This window comes from Dromiciops gliroides, chromosome 3, assembly GCF_019393635.1.
Source record: "Dromiciops gliroides isolate mDroGli1 chromosome 3, mDroGli1.pri, whole genome shotgun sequence".
Taxonomy (NCBI): domain Eukaryota; kingdom Metazoa; phylum Chordata; class Mammalia; order Microbiotheria; family Microbiotheriidae; genus Dromiciops; species Dromiciops gliroides.
The window spans coordinates 361,700,463-361,721,930 of NC_057863.1; positions in this window are offsets into that span (position 1 = coordinate 361,700,463).

The window sequence follows — 21,468 nt, forward strand, 5'->3', positions numbered from 1 at the left end:
GGAGGCTTCTTTGCTTTCCCTTGTTATCACAAAGATACAAGTGGAGTATGTAGAGTGGCTGGTTGTTATCTTGCTCTTGCCACATGGCTGCTCCATCTTCTTTTCTAATCATACATTTCTTTTAAAATATCTGTAAGCAAACAAAAAAAACCCCCAACCTCAAATGACCCTCATTTTTGTGGTAAAATTTATGTGTATAGTGAAAAAGCAGATTTCAGCATGTTTGTGGCAACAACACTCATTTCTGTAATTTCTTATCACTTCTTGACCAACAGGGACCTACTTTGTTCATCTTTACCCCAGGGGGTCTCATTTGTTTAGTTTGGCTCTTAGTGTGACTTTCATTGACTTGGTTGACTAGTTTTTTCACTTTGCCAGTTTTCAGTTATGTAGGATAATTCAACCACTCATCTATAGACACATATTTATATATATACATACATATATATGTATATATATATGGTTTGATGATTTGGCATAATTTCTACAGGCAAATGGAGATGTAAATGTTTGACTTTTGAATAATTTCTTGCTGACTTTTGGGAAGGGTTATCCAACTGTCTCCTGCTTATATTCACAGACTTCTGATTGCTGAATTTCCGCCAAATATGCATACATGCATACACACACATATGTGTATATACATATATACATATATGTGCGTGTATTTGTATGTGTGTGTAAAATTTGATTGAGATAGCTAACCCTAAGTTATATTGAGACAGCTCATGTTCTTTAGGTGCTTCTTGGGATATCGACACCTTTTAGTCCTAGTAACTAGAAAACTACACTCATCATCCAGGAGTTAAACATGAATTTTTAAAATATTGTGGAACCTGTGAATGTTGAGTACATCACAAATTGTACTTTGCAGCTGTTGGGAAAATGAAAACCACACATAATGGGCAGTGTGTTAATGAAAAGACAGACTAAATGAAATACAGAATACTAAAGATAATAAATTATAAATTTGTCTCTATTATTACTGAAACCTAGTCTTTTATTGAACAAAGATAACTTTGGTGCTCAATATCATATAAATTTGATTGAAGAGTTTGGATATGGCAACATCACTATGGAACTGATAGGTTCTACAAACCCAAATACTCTTTTACCTTAAATTTTTGCCAAAACAAAAGACAAAATTTTAAAATACCTTGAAGAAACTTTGGGGGTTCTTTTGTGCTTCTATTTCTATCTGAAATTTGAATAATACATCACAATGAGTAATGTAAAGCATACTGAAATCATAAGATAAAAGGCATTTCATACATTGGGAACATTGGGAATAAAAGATAAAGCTTAGCAAATTCTACTCAAGTGTATGGTATCTTTGGCCACTTAGAGAAGACCGTTGCCACAGAAAACAATGAGGGCAGTAGTGGTGGGAACTACTCAGCTGAGGTTAATTCCGAAGTAGCTAGAGGACAGTGGCCACATCATTACAACTCCAGAACATTAAATTCAGTAAATTGAGAAAACTCTTTGTCAAACTTATCCTCCTATTGTCTCACTCAGTATGAATATCTGCAGCCTGAACCCAGGCCCTGTTTCTTACTAGTCTTTTCACGGTCACTTGACCTGGTTTTGACCACTCTTCTAGTGAAGATGGTACCTTCTGCCTCTGACTCTCCATTACCACATTCTGAATCCTAGTGATTGGCTTTTCATACTACTTTACTGTGCCCTACCTGCATGAAAATTTCTTGGCTACCAGTCAGTAAGTCAATAAACACTTATTAAGTGTCTGTCATGTGCCAGGCACTGTGCTGCAACATTTACCTACTTGCCAAACCCAGAAGGTTTCAACTGGCATCATACAACTGCTAAGCTGTAAGTTCTGATGGATATCCTGATCTTGCCCAGAATTAATGCTAGGTGAAACAAAACACACACTAGAAATACATATGACTGTTCCAGGTATATTATTTAAAATATGCGCCTAATTTTCTTTCCCTAATAATAGATAAGTATTGGCTCCTGAGCTTTACTAAAAATATTTTTGTTATATATCTTAGAATTTTTCGTGGGATAGAAACCCTATGGGGGTGATTTGATGTATTGATCAGTGCACGAGGAACTGCCCCTATAGAAACCCCAAATCACAATGAATTCCTTACAGATCATATCTGATTTGTTGATATATTAGAATATTTAGTCTTTTAAATTTGTTCATATGAGCTTTTTTAAAGCCCTACCTGTGATTTCATTGTTATAGGGACTATCTGATAAAGTAGGTCTCTTTACCAATAGAGATTGGTATCTGCTCAGAGAGGTACTTGGGACACTGAGATATTAAGTAACTTATCCAAAGTCACAAAACCAATCTGTGTCCAAGGTAGGATTTGAATCTACTTTTTCTTACTTAGAGGTCAGCTCTCTATCCACTACAACACAGCTCCATTTCAATCTTCTGTTACCTGTTTGAGGACCTTTTCCTCAGTTTCAACCCATGTATTTTATAAACTCATACAGTTGGAAGGAATCTGCTACAATATCTCTGATGTACAGAACATAAGCTGAATGACCACTTTGTTTACACCTCCATAATGTTTATAGATTTCATGTCGTTAAATATCTTTGTGCCACACAGTGTTATTGCATTAAACCTTCTATCAGCTATTTATCTTGAGTAAATTATAGCCCTTATTGCTATATTCCAGACATAAATAATATCCCATCATTGCCTATGAAGTCATATTTATCTTCTTATATTAAAATCTCAAATTCCCTTTGTTTATATTACATACACCCTGAGAGAGGTTATCGCAGGGTAGGAACTTTGTGCAGTTCTATAGCTGGATTTATACAAGACCTTATAATCCAGGAAATTCTGCTTTGCAGTGTCTGTGATGCCTTTTTCAATTAGGTCCTTACTTGAGATTGTGTTTCTCCGTGTGGATCAGGCTCTCCTGTTCTGGCGACATGTCTTTGTGGTTTGGGGAAAATGGGTATCTCAGCATAGCATGTAGGGGAGGAGAAGGGAGGAAAAGCTACACTGTGAATGAGATGAAAGAACCAGTGAATTGATATGCGTCAGTCATGCTTTTGGAAATAACACATATTGATGAGACCTGGGCACAAATTATGCTAACCAAGTTCTTGTCTGAGATTGTTGGTGTGATATTTATCTTGTCCATACTATGAAGGGAAAACACCTCTAGAAAAAGAGAGAAACCTCTCAATAGCCAGCTATCTGTTTCCCATATCCTCCTTTCTCTTTCAGAAATCCACTCTTCAATTAGAAGATATGCAAACCCTGCCTGTGCCCTGCAATCCCTTGGTTTCCTGTTCACAATTCCATCATTACCAGGAATGCTTCTGAGGTTCGTTCCAGATGAATAATTAATCCCCAAATGAATCTTTTGAAATAGGTACATTGATATGCTGTTGTGGAATCTCTGAATTGCCCCCCCCCATTCCAAAAAGCAATTTGCAGCCATGCCTCCAAAGTTCCTAAACTATGTACATTCTTTGACCCAGCAATACCACTCACTACTTTACCTATACCCCAAAGAGATCTAATAAAGAGGAAAAGGAATCATATGTATAAAAATATAGTTGTTCATTTTGTAGTGGCAAAGACCTAGAAACTAAGGGGGTGCCCATCCATTGTAGACTGGCCAAACCAACAATTGGAATATGAATGCAATGAAATATAATTGTGCTGTAAGAAAGGATGAAGGGAACAGTCTTACCTGGAAAGACTCGTATGAGTGGATATAAAGCAAAAAAGAGATGTATACTTTATAAGACCAATTGATACTATAACAACAACATTGTAAGGACAACTTTGAAAGACTTAAAAACTCAGATCAAAGAAATGACTAATTACAATTCCAGAGTATGTTTCCATGAAATATGCTGCCCACCTCCTGACAAAGAGATAATGAACTCAAGATGCAGAATGGCACATACATTTTCTGACATGGCCAATGTGTGTGGGGGGATTTATTACCTATTTCTTATAATGGTTTTGTTTTTATATCTTCCCCAGATTAGAGGGAAAGTGTTTACTAAATGAAAAAAATATTTTAACTTAGAGTGAGTGGCAGTCAGAAGGTTTAATAAGTTTTAACAGACTTTCCATTGTTCCATAGTTATACCTCAGAAAGATAGTACACTTCATTGGGCATCTCTCATCTACCTAATCATACCTTCAAGCAAGAAGTTACCTCTTTCTTCTGAATTAAATGAAATAATATTTGTAAAGCACTTAGCAAAGTAAATAGTTGGCATTTAATAAAGGTGTATTTCCTCCCTTCCAGTAATATATCTTCATACTTACCATTCCAGAATATAAGATTCTGTTTCTTCCACAGAAGATTCCCCATACCTATTCTTTAACTCCAATTGTTCAGTTTCTTTTTCCCTTTCCTTTTTGTGAAATATGCAACTTTTTGTCATAATCAATAGCCTATTGACCCTAGTTTTGATTCTGTTGTACCTCCACAAAAATATTTTTATTCCTGGATTATTTCTTACATCCTAAGAGCTCTCTATCCTCTTTGATAAGCCAAATCATAGAGGAGTGAACCTCAGCGTCCTCTCACTTTGTCCTCAAGCAAGATTAGATTATGTTTAATACATATGTAGTTAGTCAATGTTTCTGGCAGGAAAACAACAATAGCATAATTCATCATTGGGCTGGACCACTTACCTTGGATTACGTAAATCCTTGTATGAAAGAGTTAAAGTTCTCAAGTGAAACCACATTCCCTTATGACTCCTGTTGGAAATTAACCACGATAAGTGTCAAGGCAGTCGGCCCAGTGGTCATACTTGTTAGCTGCTGCCTATTTCCAGTTGCACAAGACTCAGACTAGTACTCTGTTGGCCTTCCCTAGGGTTTAATATGTATTATAACTTTTTTTTTTTTTTTTAGTGAGGCAGTTGGGGTTAAGTGACTTGCCCAGGGTCACACAGCTAGTAAGTGTTAAGTGTCTGAGGCCGGATTTGAACTCAGGTACTCCTGACTCCAGGGCCAGTGCTCTATCTACTGTGCCATCTAGCTGCCCCTGTGTTATAACTTTTGCACTTTTTTTGGCCCTAAGTTGTTATCAATCATTTAAAATAAAGATAATTATAGTGAGATTTGCATCTTGCAGGAATGTCTACAGGTTTCTAGGGAAAGATGACTCAGGAAAAGAACATAACTGTTGCCAACTCCAACTCTCTCCACATGGCCAGCAGAAGGGAACAAGCAGCTGTCTACTTTCATAGCAGGCAGATACTCTACCGTGTTGTAGTTTGTAGAGCATAGCAAACCACATCCAATAATGGTACAGAAGATCTTGGTTTTTCCTTAAAAAAAAAAACAACAAAAAAACAAAAACAAAAGCAGAAAACTTATGTGGTTCAGTCTTTTGGCCCAATATAAAATTAGTACAATAAATGCAAGTCAGGCATCACCCCCCAACACACATACACCATTTTTGCCCTGCCTTTTTGTGTGAGTATGGGAAATGGAGATATAGTGTTTTCCAGTGTAAAGTTATTTACCCACCATTTTCCCATCTGCACGAGTAATCAGTACTGCTTTTCTAAACTCTCAATCCCCTACCTGGGATCTTTTATATTTTATTATAGAAATTATAATTTGCAGTTACTGAAAATCTTAGAATTCCAGGTAAGGGGATTAGTTATCCCTTTCTAAAATGAATAGAAATTGTAAACTTCATGGTTTTTGTTCAGGTGGATGGTTTAATTTCTGTGACTTTCATAAGTTTTGAGAATTTTAATTAGTTTTATGGTAGGATTTGTGTTTAAGGGTACCAATAGGTTGCTTTATATTTGTGAAGTCTGATGTTCAAATGAATGTTTTGAACTGAACTACTGTTTTGGACATAATGTTTTTAGGAAACCCACTTAAACTGACCTCTCCTGATCCACACCCACAAGTAATACAATCCTTGGATCCTTCCTTAAGAATAATTACATTTAGTCAGCACCTACTGAGTATAAATGATCACACTAGCTATTCTGAAAGTTTGCAAATAAATTGTAAGAAGTGGTGTCTACTCTTGAAAGAGCTAATTTTTTTCAAAAAACATTTTATATATGGTTATATATACATACGTATATTAGATATGTAAATATGTATATATAAATGACCTAAATTCATATTTACCTCTAGATGTCCTAGCTAGAAACTTCTTACCTATAAATCACTTTACCTTTTGAGGCCTCACTTTCTTTATCTGTAAAATGGGCAGTTTGGACTAGAAGCATACGTTCTTAACCTGGGGTCTATGAACTTAAAAAAAAATATTTTGATAACTGCATTTCAATATATTTGATTTCCTTTGTAATCCTACATATTTTATTTGGTGCATCTAAAAAAACATTATTATAAGAAGAGGTTTGTAGGATTCTCTAGTCTGCCTCATTTTCATATGAACTTATCAAATAAGGGAAGAATACATACACACATACAAATACACACAGAGTTGGATTCAGAAATACATTGTGCTCAGCGGGGAAATAGGAGGGGAAAGGGAAAAGAGAAAAGGGAAGTTAGAGGGAGGGTAGATTAAGTGAAATATTAGGTTTGTGTAAAGCAGGATATCACTTGTACAAAATATTTATACCTTTTTTGTGGTGGCAAGGAATTGGAAACTGAGGGAATAGCCATCAGCCCTAAGGGCATGACTGAACACGTTATCATCATATATAAATGTGATGAGATATTATTGCACTGTAAAAAATGATGAAAGGAATAGTTTGAAAGAAACCTTCAAAGACATGTATGAACTGATGCAGAGTAAAGTGAGAACCAGGAGAACAATTTATATAAAGAAAACAATATTGTAGAGTCAAACAACTTTGAAAAACTTAGGAATTCTAATCAACCATAATTCCAGATGACTAATGATAAATAATGCTGTTCACTTATTGAGGTGACTCACAGTACAACGTGAGACATTTTTTTTTCTGACATAAACAATGTAGAAATTTGTTTTGCTTTACTATAGATGTTTGTTACAGGATTTTTATTTTTCTTTCTTCCTCAATTGGAGAGTGGAGGTGACTAAAACTCAGCAGCACATGCTCATTAGCAGATAATAGAATATAGTCAATCACTCTATGGATGAAACATCTTAGCAAAAAATAATTCCTATGCCCACATTTTTAAGTTCTTTGATATTCATATCTCCCAGATTGTTTTTATTAAAACTCACTTGGATTGTAAGTTCAAATGAGAGAAAAGCTACAAATGGAAAGGGGGGAAATCTATGTGGAAGCTGTGGGAAGGCAGTGATGGGGAGATGTGAGGATAAGAAGCTTGAAGGAAATAAGCAAATCTGAACCGAAGAAATGTGGCTAAGTGACCAAGGATTTCCTTTATGAAAAAAAGAGACCTCCCCTCCTCTGGTCCCAAATCAAACAAGTTCAAGGGCCAACTTGCATGATTAATTGAATAGACAGTCATAGAAAGTATGGGGTATAAATTTGATGGTCTCTCATCCTCCATAATAAATCTGACTTGTGTGGTCTTGTGGGCCATTTCAAAAACTCATAGTGGGGAAGGGACAAGGACAAAGGTACAGAGGAACAAGGGAATGGTAAGGCGGGCAGCAGAAAGAACCTCAGCTCATTACACTCTGTGAAATTTTAAAAGTCAAGAAGTAGAGTTGACACTGTTGGATATTAGGATGTCCTAAATTATTACTCACAAGTTTACATTGGCTGTATGCCTATAATAATACACTATTCTTTAAGGCAGATCTATTGTTTATGTAATGTTTGTTAAAATATTTCAAAATGAAGTTCCAAATTCTTCTAAGATTTTGGTTATATTTGACCTGTTTTGAAATGATTGAACTGCCTTAAAAATATTCATGTTTATAATATAGAGGAATTTTGGAGAGGAAATTGTGAAAGGTGACAATGTTGTTTTCCTCAGGATATAATTCATGTTAGATTACTGATGTCTCAAGAACACTGAACCAAAATTTTTTCAATACATGCAGTACCATACACCCATTCTATTTTAGTTTCTAATTAGTATTCAGGTGTGCACAGGAATACATGAAATTAAATGCTAATGCTGTTTAATTTGTGACAACATGTAATATATCATAGTACTAACTAGTGCTAAGTGCTGCATTACTCTACCTATGTATAGTAGATGTTTCATGTTTTTTCCTTTTCTTTTTTTTTCTTGTTGTTTTTTTGCTAGAATATTATCTTTATGCAGTTACTTTAGGAAGAATATATTTCTAAGGGTGTGACTTGATTAGCTGGTTTAATTAAACAATTGTGCTCATTAATTTTTTTTGTGTGTGGGGGGCAATGGGGGTTAAGTGACTTGCCCAGGGTCACACAGCTAGTAAGTGTCAAGTGTCTGAGGCTGGATGTGAACTTGGGTACTCCTGAATCCAGGGCCAGTGCTTTATCCACTGCTCCACCTAACTGCCCCCTCATTAATTTTTTAAGAACTAGCATATTTATATATCATATTTCTACCTTCCCCCTTGCCAAAAAACAAAAACAAAAAACCCTCAATAACCAAAAAAATTCTTCAACCAGGAACACTCAACAATGTTGAAGACAGTTTTGGTTAAATAACCTATCTGTAAAGAAATTATAGTTGTCTGTAAGGCTTAGCATATATTTTGTTTCACCTAAGTATTATTATTATTTTTTTGGTGAGGCAGTTGGGGTTAAGTGACTTGCCCAGGGTCATATAGCTAGTAAGTATCAAGTGTCTGAGGCCAAATTTGAATTCAGGTCCTCCTGAATCCAGGGCCTGTGCTTTATCCACTGCGCCACCTAGCTGCCCCTTGTTTCCCTTATTTATTATTACTATTTCTGTACAAAATTATGAGCCTCCATGGAAGGAATTTTACAAATATTACACGCCATTTCATAATGCTTCATCTGTACTTCCATTATCAAGTATTTTTATGTTAAATCTTCAAAGTTAATGTGTTAGGAAGTAACTAGCTACTTTAGTTAGTTAGAGTTCTCTTCCCTGAAGAAAATTACTATAATGGTTACTTTTGCTAAAATGCAATTACTGTCACAGTAACAATCAATCATATTTTTATATAAGAAACTTTAGCAACTTTTGAATGCATTAACTAAATCAAAAGGCTCAATGTGAAATTAGACTAGAAACCAAGGTGAGGTTTTTTTTTTTCCTCATAAAATTTGGTGAAAATACCAGACAGTCTGTCTTGTAACCCAGTTTTAGTACCTTACATAAGATCACTGGAAAAGTTGCAATGAAGTAGTCAACAAGCTTCTTCAAACAGCTTCCAAGTGTTCTACATGTATAACAGCTGTAATGTTTGTGGTGACTGCTGCATAATACTAACCAACATCATTCTGGATTCTACTGGTTTTATGAATAGGACTCAAAAATATGCCTTTTGGAAATGTTTGAAGTTTATTAGACTTTATATGTGAAAAATAAATGAGTACTTTTTTAAAAAAGGTGAATTAAGGGGAAATATCAGTCCTTTTTTTTTAAATAAAGAAATCATTAGCTCAGACCAAAAAACTGTTCTCAAGAACATTTATATATATTATAGATGTTAGTTATCTCTGTTCCTGCCAAATGTTTGCAATATATTCTTTTTTTTTTTTTTTGGTGAGTCAATTGGGGTTAAGTATCACACAGCTAGTAAGTGTCAAGTGTCTGAGGTCAGATTTGAACTCAGATACTCCTGACTCCAGGGCCTGGGTGCTATCCACTGCACCACCTAGGTGCCCCCTGAAATATATTCTTTGTGAAAGTACAATACAAAATCAAACACATATTTATACCTACTGGAAAACTTATCCCCCTTACTTAATATTGGACATGTACAGAATAACCTGGTCTACATTGTTATTTAATATAACTGAATTGACAGAAACTAATGTTAAAAGTGACATGTCTTAGCATATAATCACAGGTAATGGTATGATCATGACTTATTTACTCAGACATGTAAGAAAAGTAAGAGCATAGCATCACAGACATTCAAAACTGTAGTTGTCTCTTGTTCTGAACTGGCTGCAGTGTTTAGTTTTTGCTTCTTGATCCTTTTTATGTGTGGAAAGAAGACACAATTTTGCTTTCATGTCAAATGACTGTGAAACTTTAAAAAAGTTAACTTTTACTAACATACTTGGAGTCTGATCTATTTCAACTGCCTATCCTTCATTCCAGAGGTTTCTTTATGTCTTCTCGAAAAAAAAAATCAAAATGAGGTTTAATTCTAGAAAGTCATGGACAAATAGAGTTGCATGCACATTTATCTCTTAATTTAACTTCCCAAACAAAAGCAGATGATTGTGGGGTATCTGTTGAGCATTATGTTCTCCTCACCAGCTATGAAACCTGAAACTTGTTTTCCAACTTGTTTGCTAACAATGCCTTGCTTATATTTCATATATGTGTGTGTGTGTATATGTATGTATAAAGGGGGAAGAGGTCCATGATGTCCCCATCTTAAGAACATGTGCAAGGGGGTAAACCTGCTTTTAGAAAAATATATTGGAATGGAGAGACCTTGCCCCAGATTCAGAGTAAGCTTGCACAGGTATTTAGTGATTATTTCCTTCTGCTTAATGCATAGTGAAGAGGTGTCTTTTTAATGAACTAGAACTAAGACTACATACAAAAGGCCCTAGAGGAAAAAAACTTGTCCTCTTTCCCTATTGTTGTCCACAATGTATAAGAGCAACTCTCTGAGCTCCAGAGGTTGGGGGCAGGGGGGAGGGGAGAGTGCCTTACAAATATAGATAACAGCATGGCAGTGCTGTCTAAGAATGCAAGTATGGGGACTTTTTTACTTTTGATGTTTCTTTTGTTATTGTAAAGCTAATAAAAATGATTCTTTATACTTCTGTCATGTTTTCTAGAAAAGATGAAATAATTACTATTAATAATGATAATAGAAGCAATAATATAGGTAACATTCATATAGCACTTAACTATGTGCCAGGCACTGTGCTAAATATGTTTCAATTATCATCCCATTTGATCAATATAATAATAATAACTAATAATAATCGTAGTCAACATTTATATAGCATTTTAAGGTTCACAAAGAAGTGTGCGAATATGTCATTTTACTCTCACAATAAACCTGGGAGGTAGATACTGTTATTATCCCCATTTTACAGATGAGAAAACTGAACTGGAGAGAAGTTAAGTGACTTGCCCAGGGTCACACAGCTAGTAAAATGTATGTGGCCAGACTTGAATTCATCTTCTTGAGTCCAGACTTGGGCACTCTGTTTTGTTGTCTTGGAATTTTGTTGAGGTACATTGTACAATATAAATCCAAAATGCTAGGGTCTAGTATGAATGCCAAATGTAGTCTTTTCCTCTTGACCATCAGAGATGAGTTCCTCCAGAAGAGTGGTGGTATGTGTTGGCTGCCAGAATAATATGACCAGAGGGCTGGAGCTCTGAAAGGGTCTCACAGGCCACCTAGTCCAATAGGCACTGCGGCCTATGTTTCTACACTTGTAACTTTGGTGTCAAGAAGTTCCTTCTGGATCCAGACATCCCACCTCTCCTGAAGGCCTCAGAGCAAAGAACAGTTCTCATGTTCTGCCTTTCTTATAAAACACAACCTAACACTTATTTCACACAGAGGCAGGGTGATATACGTAGTAGGCAGAGCTATGGATTTGAAGTCAGAACACCTGGATTCCTACCCTGACTCTGCCACTTATTAATGCTGTGACCTCAGGCAAAATCACTGAATTGCTAAGACTTAGTTTCTTCATCTGTAAAACCAGGAACAATCATAGTTGAGCTACTTACCCCACAGAGTTTTGGAGAAGAAAGCACATTGTAAAACTTAAATTGAAATATAAATGTGAATTATTATTATCTTAGAGTGTCTATTTCATGAGTTGCCATGTACTTCAGACAAAACTATTAATTTATTCATAGTAAAAAATGTAGTGACCTCTTTCATTAGGAAGAACCAATAGGATAATTGAATCCATTCTTTTATGAGTTCCGCAATTTGATAAATGTTACAAACATAATATTATACTATTATATATGAATATGTATATATGTGTATATATATATATATGTATACACACACATACACACATAGCAATTGAGCACTTGGAATGTCCATTGATTGTCTCTTAATCTCATTATGTAGCTAGTCCATCATATCTTCTTTCAGCTTAAGCATTTCTTTGATGACATCTTTTACATGACTTTTCCTGGATAATTCTTTATTTATAATGTATTCCAATATCACAATCCCTACTATGACCTACTTTGTTGCCATTTTGATGATCATTAACTTCAGTTCTTTGAAAACCAATATCACATGACTAAAATCATTCAGGAAGAATCTTAGAAATTTTGCCTCTCTTTAGTATTGACTTTCTTGACTGACTTATCATGATATTTCTCATATTGACTTATAGAATGAATGAATGAATAAAGCATTATTAAGTGTTTACTATGTACAAAGTACTGTGCTAAGCTCTGGAGACACAAATTTAATTTTAAAAAATATTTCTCTGGCTCTATAGAAGCTCACATTCTAATGGGAGAAACAACATAGGAAAGGTTTCAACTGCAAGTCAGATGGCAATGTCTCATTGTCCTTAGAGAGCAATGGCAAAAACAGATGATAATGCCTCTTTTTAAATGACATTTCCACTAGTAAAATCATATCAGTTCCCACTGTTGAACCATTTTACAATGCCAAGAACTTTGGTGGCAAGAACTTTTATATTCCACATAAAACTCATATGGGGTACCAAGATGGCTCAGTGGATAGAATGAAGAGTTGGACATGACTGAACAACAACAACAACAACAAATGCATTTTACTTTTCTTTTAAGATAAATTCTTTACTACAATTGCCTCATATTGTAGTTATAAATTTTATTTTTAGACCCAAGTGTAGAAATTTACACTGATCCTCATTAAATTTCATCTAATGTGATTCAGCCCATCCTTCATTCTACCCTACTAAGGTTTTCTTGAATCCTCACCTCCCATCCAATGTATAAGATTGGATGGCCCTTGGCTTAGGGTCATCTGAAAATTTAACTAGCATAACTTCTGGGGCTTCCTCAAAGTTATAGTTAAGGATGTTTCATACCATAGCACTGAGAAGAGATCTTTGAGAAATTCACTAGAGCCATTCCTCATAAACAGGCTTCTACCCATTAATGACTGACTAATCTTTGAGACTGGTTTGTTGTTGAAACAAAGATGAATTTGACTGACTAGATTATCACTTAGTTCACATATATATATTCATCTTGTCCATTAGAATAGCATGATATACTTTTGGAAATGCTTTATGACATTTAAACATAACATGAATATCATATTCTCTTTTGTTTTTTTAAGTGAGGCAGTTGGGGTTAAGTGACTTGCCCAGGGTGACACCACTAGTAAGTGTTAAGTGTCTGAGGCCGAATGAACTCAGGTACTCCCGACCGGTGCTCTATCCACTGCGCCACCTAGCTGCCCCTATCATATTCTCTTAATCTACCAGACTTCTTATCCTGACAAAAAGAAATTAATTTAGTCTGGTATAACCTCATCTCCATGAAGTCAATGGTGGTTTATAGTGATTGCTATATCCATTCAAAATATATCCAAATCATTCCTTTGATAATACATTCTAGATGCTAATAGAGGAGAAAAGTGTTTGAAAGTCTGTGGGGAGAATAACATACTAGTTCACTTTTTGGAGGGGCCATGAATTAATTTAACCATTTGGAAAAAATAATGTGGAATTATGGAGAGAAAGTTACAAAATAATTCATACCCTCCAATCCAAAGATTCCACTACTGGGACTATATCCCAAGGAATCTTTTGACAAGAGAAGACCCATATGTTAAAAATGTTCATAGCTACATTATCTGTAACATATTATTTGTGTTGTTGTATGGGAACAAAATATGTACCCAACAAATTGGAAATGATTGAACAAATTACAGCATTTGGATTATATCTATATTTATATATCTTATATCTATATCTACATCTACATCTATATCTATATCTATATCTATATCTATATCTATATCTATATCTATATCTATATCTATATCTATATCTATATCTACATCTACATCTATATCTATATCTATCTAACAGCATGTGAACTATAGATGCATCATAAAAAATGATGAATATGAAGAGCTCAGAGAAATATGAGAAGGTTTCTATGAAGTGATACAGAGTGAAGAAATCTGAGCCAAAGGAAAGATATAAATGACTAAAACAATGGAAATAAAGTTAATTTAGAGAGTTAACAAAATTCTAGCTATATAGAGTAGCCATATTTGCTACCATGATGTCAAAATTAAAGAAAATATTTCCTCTTTGTCAATGATTTCAAAATGAACCTTTAAAAATAGAAATATTCTTTTAAAGGGGGCTTATTTGGGGGGGGGAAATGTCTGTTGTATTACAAAAATGCATCCATAAATTTAGAAGGTAATGATGACATACAATGAGAGATTGGCCAATATATTCCAGTCCTTATGAAAATGCATGACCCTGTGTATACCACCTGGTTTCTCTGAGCCTCAGTTCCCTAATAATAATGACAACAATAATACTAAAAGCTAGCATTTATATAGCATTTTAAGGTTCACAAAGCTCTTTGCAAATATCTCATTTTTTCTTCACTACAGCCCTGAAAGCTACTATTTTCCCTATTTTACAAATGAGGAAACTGAGACAGACTTGAATTTCCTAAGAATACATAAATACTAAGTGTATCTGGATTTGAATGAAATCTTTTTTTTTTTTTTTTTTGGTGAGGCAATTGGGGCCAAGTGACTTTCCCAGGGTCACAAAGCTAGTAAATGTCAAGGGTCTGAGGTCGGATTTGAACTCAGGTCCTCCTGAATCCAGGGCCGGTGCTCTTTCCACTGCGCCACCTAGTTGCCCCTGAACTGAAATCTTTATAACTCTAGACCCAGCACTCTATCCACTGAGCCATCTGGCTGACTTCATATGTTTGATGGGATCCATCTTTTCCCATACTCACAGAGCATCTGCACTTCTCTGCTTGCTTCCAGTAGACAATGTAGGAATTCTGGGGTGATTGGCTTCCAACCATATATGATTAATAGCTGGGTTGAGTCACCTGATTGTCTGCTGAGCTAAAACTCAATAGATATAACAAAGAGGGCAAAATGCCCCTCTGATGTTCAATTCCTAATGATTTCAAGACATGAAGGTGGCCCTAAGCTGTCTGGAAGGTCAGGTGGGGATATGATGACCGTGGCTCCCACTTTGATGTAAGCCATGTGTCTCTTTCCCAGGAAACTCTGACACCAGTTTCACCCCTGGTATAGATGCACATCACCACTCCAGTATTCTCTACACCATTTAGGGGTCATGTCTCCTTCAGTATATATAGCCACATAAAAAATTCCCCAGACTTGATTGGAAGCTCAGATATATCAGGTTTTCAATCTCCACTAGCCATTATTATTCTGTCCTTTGAGTCTAAAGATGACTTCCTGTGACATGACATGAAAAACAAAATATGAGTTAATAAAAATTTTCATACAATTAGAAGAAACCTTAGAATCCATGTAGTTCAACCTCCTCACTTTACACATCAGGACTAGAAAATTTAAGTGATCTGTCTTTAGACACATAGCTAGTAAGTAGTAGCACAGGAAATTGCAGCCAGGTCCTCTGACTCCAGCTATATTTTGCCCACTATACCATGAGTCATTAACTTTCATCATCCCATTTGATCTACCCTAAGAAATAGTCCTGTCTCCTCTTCAACACTCTTCTTGGCCCCAACACATCATTAAAAAACCAAAACAACTTTTCCCTGTTTTTAGTATCCATCATTGACCTTTTATTGCATCATTATTCCTTTGTATTCACATTAAGCTAGTTGTTCTTGATTCCTACTTCCTTACATGTGTAAACATTACAAAGACCTTTGGCTAGGTGGCAGGAATGGAGGTTAAAGGTCACCAACTTTACCTCTCCACCTTGGATATTGCAAAATAATTTAGTAGGCTTACAGAACCTTCAAGGAATTTACATGGTTTGGGAGGGGGCCAAAAGGCACACCTGATTAGAGTTGGAAGGGAAAATTAGCTCCAGAAAAATGTATCAGGAATTATGAACTATGTATCACACAGCCTGTGCCTAAAGGAATGGGTGATGGAAGGTGAAACCCAACTAAGAAGAAGAAGACTTGGAAGCAAGGTCTTGACAGCCATTGAACCTTTTCTGGGTTGGCTGGCTATAGTGTAGGCCTATCAAAAAAAACCTTTTGGGGCAGCTAAGTGGCGCAGTGGATAAAGCACCAGCCCTGAATTCAGGAGTACCTGAGTTCAAATCTGGCCTCAGACACTTGACACTTACTAGCTGTGTGACCCTGGGCAAGTCACTTAACCCCCATTGCCCTGCAAAAACAAACAAACAAACAAAAAACCTTTTAAAATGTGCTAATTAGTCTTGAGATATGTTGGTCTGGAGCACCCCCCCCCCCCCGCCCCATTTGAATGTAAGCTCCTTGTGAGTAGGAATTGTTTCATCCATTGCATTGGTATTACCAGTGCCTAGCACACTGGCACATGTTTAATAAATTTGTTGTTTAGTATTTGTTTGTGTTTTTCAACTGTGTCTGACTCTTCATAACCCCATTTGAGATTTTCTGACTGGAATTATTTGCCATTTCCTTCTCTAGCTCATTTTACAGATGAGGACAAACAAGATTAATCCACCTGCCCAGGGTGACATAGCTAGTGTCTGAGGCCATATTTGGACTAAGAAAAATGAGTTTTCCTTACTCCAGGTACAGCACTCTAGCTGCCCTGATTAATAAATACTTATTGACTAATTAATACTCTTTGGGTTTGGCCATTTAACCAATTCTAAATCCAATTAATTGTACAATTTTCTAGTCAATATATCTCCATTTTATACATGAGAGTACTTCAAGTACTTCACTAAAATCTAAGTAGACTAAATATATGCTATCATTTTGGTCCATTAGTCTAGTAACCCTGACACCCCCCCCCAAAGGAAATGAATTTAGTTTAGCATGACCTGTTTTTAATAAAGCCATGATGTTTATGATTGCTATTTCCTTTTCTAGATATTTAGAAATACATCAAAGATCTGTGATTTTGTCAGTGTGGGAACACCATTGAGGTAAGTAGCAAACAATCTGTTCCATAGTAGATAAGTGTTGGATAAGTATCTAAGATTTAGAGAGATTAAGGGACTTATCCATGGTCACACAGCTAATAAAGCAGAAGTGGGATGTGAAGGTGGATCTTATTGATATTTGAGCCAGCATTATGCCATCCTGCCTCTTGTTCATCTCTTTAATAATATACTCTAAACATTTTCCCCATCAAACTTATTAATGCCCAATTTTCAAATTCCAATCTCTTCTGAAAATTAGGATGGTTGCCTCCTTTAATCCTGAGTAACCACTCCTATTGTCCAAGAGGTTTCAAAGATCACTGACAGTGACTCGGATATCACATCTGTCTTTTTTTTTTAATACACTGATTTAGTTCATCTGGGTCTGATGAGTTGAGTTCACAAATAAATTAGTTAATTTATTTTCAAACTCATTTACTGATGAAGATACATATGAAATCTTATTTTTCAAAATCAACTCTGGAAACAGGTATCTGCCAGTTGGTCTGTTTTTTTTTTTTAGTGGGCTACAAGGCTAATGTGTGTTAACAGCATATCATGGCAGCCCCAAATGCTAATATAATCTAAAGTTGCTTCAATAGAGCATGATGATCTATTCACAATTCCACTGACTATCTTTATGACTGTATAGACCAAAACTTGCTTCTCTGGACAATTCTTCTCCTATCCCTTTAACAAAATGTGAGCAACTTGAGGGACTCACTTTTGTATTTGGATGTTGAGTAACTGGCACACAATTTAAGTGAGCACTTAAATTCTTGTAAATTGATTGAATAGGGAGATAGGAGTCACACCATACTCTGCCCCAGCCAGTCTATATCTAAAGTTCTGTCTTCAGCTAAGGGCAAACCATTTTGGAAAATTCATTAATAAGCTGGAGAGTGCCCACAGGAGGGCAAACAGGTTGGTAGAGCCGTTGGATTTGTCATAGGAGGAGGAGTTGATGGACTGAAAACATTTAGGCTGGAAAAGAGAAGATAAGACTAGGGGGAAACACACTATCTCCATCTATTTGCAGTGCTGTCATGTAACAGAGGGATCAGGCTTGCCTGACTCTAGAGGATACTGTTAATATGGAAATTACAGAGAGTTGAATTTAGTTTTGATTTAAGGAAAAATTTCCCAATGGGGACAGTTATCCACATTTGAAGTTGGTTGCTTTGTGACATCCTAGGTTCCTCTTTTTCTGAAGTCTTCAAGCAACAATGGCTGGATGACCACTTGTCACCTCCACAATATAGTTCAAAGCTACCTCTGTATTTTTCTTTTCTTTCATATACCCTATGTTGTAGCCAGATTAGACTATTAGCTGTTCTCTAAAGTGAGCATGCCATCACCTTCCTCTGGGCATTCATAGAGACCATTCACAATGTTTACAGTATTCCTCTTCTTCATTTCTTCTTTTCAGAACTCTTATCTTCCTGTAAGAGTCCGGTCCTCCATATAGCCTTCCTTAATTTTCCCTAGATCAAATTGTTCTATTCCCACCTAAAACATTTCTAAAGCAATTTATGTGGCTCTCTCCTTTAACCCCCCCCCATCACTCCTTGCCTTGTATTATACCTGTTTTAAGAACAAGAATAATAACTCATATTTATGTAGTGCTTTAAAATTTTGAAATTCCTTTCCCTGTGAAGGAGGTAGTAAACCCCTTTGGGGCAGGGGTTGTGTGAGATTTATCTTTTTACTTCCAGTGCCTTGCATGTATTAGGAGTTCAATTAATATGCTGTAAATTGTTTTGGAAGGGAAGGGATGAATGTATAGGAAACCATGGATCCTTAGTGGAAATGCAGTATGATAGCTGGTCACTGTTTCTAACCATTCATGTATGCTTGAAGACTGCTGGGTAAGCTTTTAGCCTTTCCTTTCTTAGTCCAAGTAATCCTTTAGTCTTATTTTCTAAACTTTTTATCATTTTGGTGGATTTCTTCTGAATTATCTCCAAATCTTTACCTTCCTCATATTGTAGAGCACTAGGTTCACCATTCTTCTAAAGATTTGGTCAGTAGGAAGCATAATAAAAGGGTTATATTCTTTTTTTTTAGTTAAAAAGTCTTTATTTATTTACTTACTTATTCATCTATTTATTTAGTTATTCATTTGTTCACTCATTTATTTAGAATTTTCCCCAAATTACATGTAAAAACAAATGTTCACATCAATTTTTAAAACTGTGTTCCATAATGCATTATTGGTGGAGCTGTGAACTGATCCAACTATTCTGGAGAGTAGTTTGGAACTATGCCCAAAGGGCTATAAAGCTTTGCATACCCTTTGACCCAGCAATACCACTATTAGGCCTTTTTCCCAAAGAGATCATAAAAAAAAGGAAAAGGACCCACATGTACAAAAATATTTATAGCTGCTCTTTTTGTGGTAGCAAGGAATTGGAAATTAAGGAGTTGCCCATCAATTGGGAAATGGCTGAACAAGTTGCGATATATGAATGTAATGGAATACTATTGTGCTGTAAGAAACAATGAGCAGGTGGATTTCAGAGAAACCTGGAAGGACTTGCATGAACTGATGCTGAGTGAGATGAGCAGAACCAGGAGAACATTATACACAGCATCGACAACATTGTGTGTTAATCAACTGTGATAGACTTGATTCTTCTCAGCAATACAATCGTCCAAGATAGTTCCAAAGGACTCATGATGGAAAATGCTCTCCAAATCCAGAAAAAAAAAGAACTATGAAATCTAGATGCACATTGAACCATAATATCTCTAATTTTTTGTTTTTCTTTTTTGAGGTTTTTACTTTTTGTTGGTTCTTCTTTCACAGAATGACTAATGCAGAAATATGTTTAATGTAATTGTACATACATAACCTATATCAGATTACTTGCTGTCTTGGAGAGGGGGGAGGGATGGAAGGGATGGAGAAAAATTTGATACTAGAAATCTTATAAAAACAAATGTTGAAAATTATCTCTAAATGTAACTGGAAAATAATAAAATATTTATATGAAAAGAAAAACCAAAAAACTTTGCATTCCAAATTCTCTTCCTCCCTTCCTCCTCACTCCCCTCTTAAGAACTCAGCAATTCATTATAAATTATACATGTGCAGTCATGCAAAACATTTCCACATTAGGTTGTGAAAGAAAACAGACAAAAAACTTTAGAAAGAGGAACTAACAAAAAAAAAGAAAGAGGAGCTAACAAAAAATATTATACTTCAATCTGTATTCAGATACCATCAGTTCTTTCTCTGCAGATGGATTGCATTTTTCATAAGTCCTTCTGATAGCATCCTGTTCATCAATTCCCACAGCATAATAGTGTTCCATCCCAATCTCATCCCACGATTTGTTCAGCCATTCTCCAACTGATGGACATCACTCCAATTTTGAATTTAACTTTTTAAAAAATCTCTTTTAGGATAACAACCTAGTAGTGGCATTGCTAGGTCAAGGGCATGCATGGTTCTATAATCCTTTGTCCACAGTTCCAAATTGCTCTAAAGAATGTTTGAAACAGTTTACAACTTTACCAAGAGTGTATTAATGTCTTATTTTCCCCATACCCCCCACAACATTTGTCATTTTCCTCTGCTGTCCTATTATACAAAACAATAGGTATAAGGTAGTACCCAGAATTGGAATCTCTCCAATCAGTAGTGAGTTAGAGAATTTTTCTCATACAGGTATAGCTGGCTGTGAGGAAATGGGGAATTGGCTTCTTCCCGCCCCCCCCCCCAAGGCTGGGTCACATGATTAGGGGCTGGTCACAATAGGATCTGCTCCTGAGCTGTGTCCATGTGGGGGAGGAGTTGAAGAGTTGTCCCTGTATGGCCTCCCCCATTGGCTGAGGGTTGCTACGTTCTGATTAGCTAGTTTTTGGCAGGTAGATTGTAACCCTTGAGTAATCCAGAATGATGGTGCAAAAGGGAAGGGGCCAGTCACGTTAGGGATTAGGGGAGCTTCCATTTTGTGGTTCATTCCACAAGGGGTGGCCAAAAGGGTTATATTCTAGTTCATGTATGACTTGCCCTTGTAAAAAAAGTTAATGTGATAATTGGTGGCAGGAATTTTTTTTAAAAGCACCAATATTTCACTACAGATTCATAACAGTTCAACTTGTCATATACTTTCCCCAGTATGTCTTCTTCTGCCATTTTGGCTTAGAGTAAAAGGCAGAACAGAGCTTCCTCTATCATTCTCTCTATAGCTCTCTCCCACTGCTTACTCCCTACATTCTGCCACAACATAATAACTTAGAACCCCATCTATTTTGTGATCCTGACTTCTGGGAAATATTCAAGGCAGCTTTACTGGGTGTCTTTGCTATTAGAAGAATCTATTG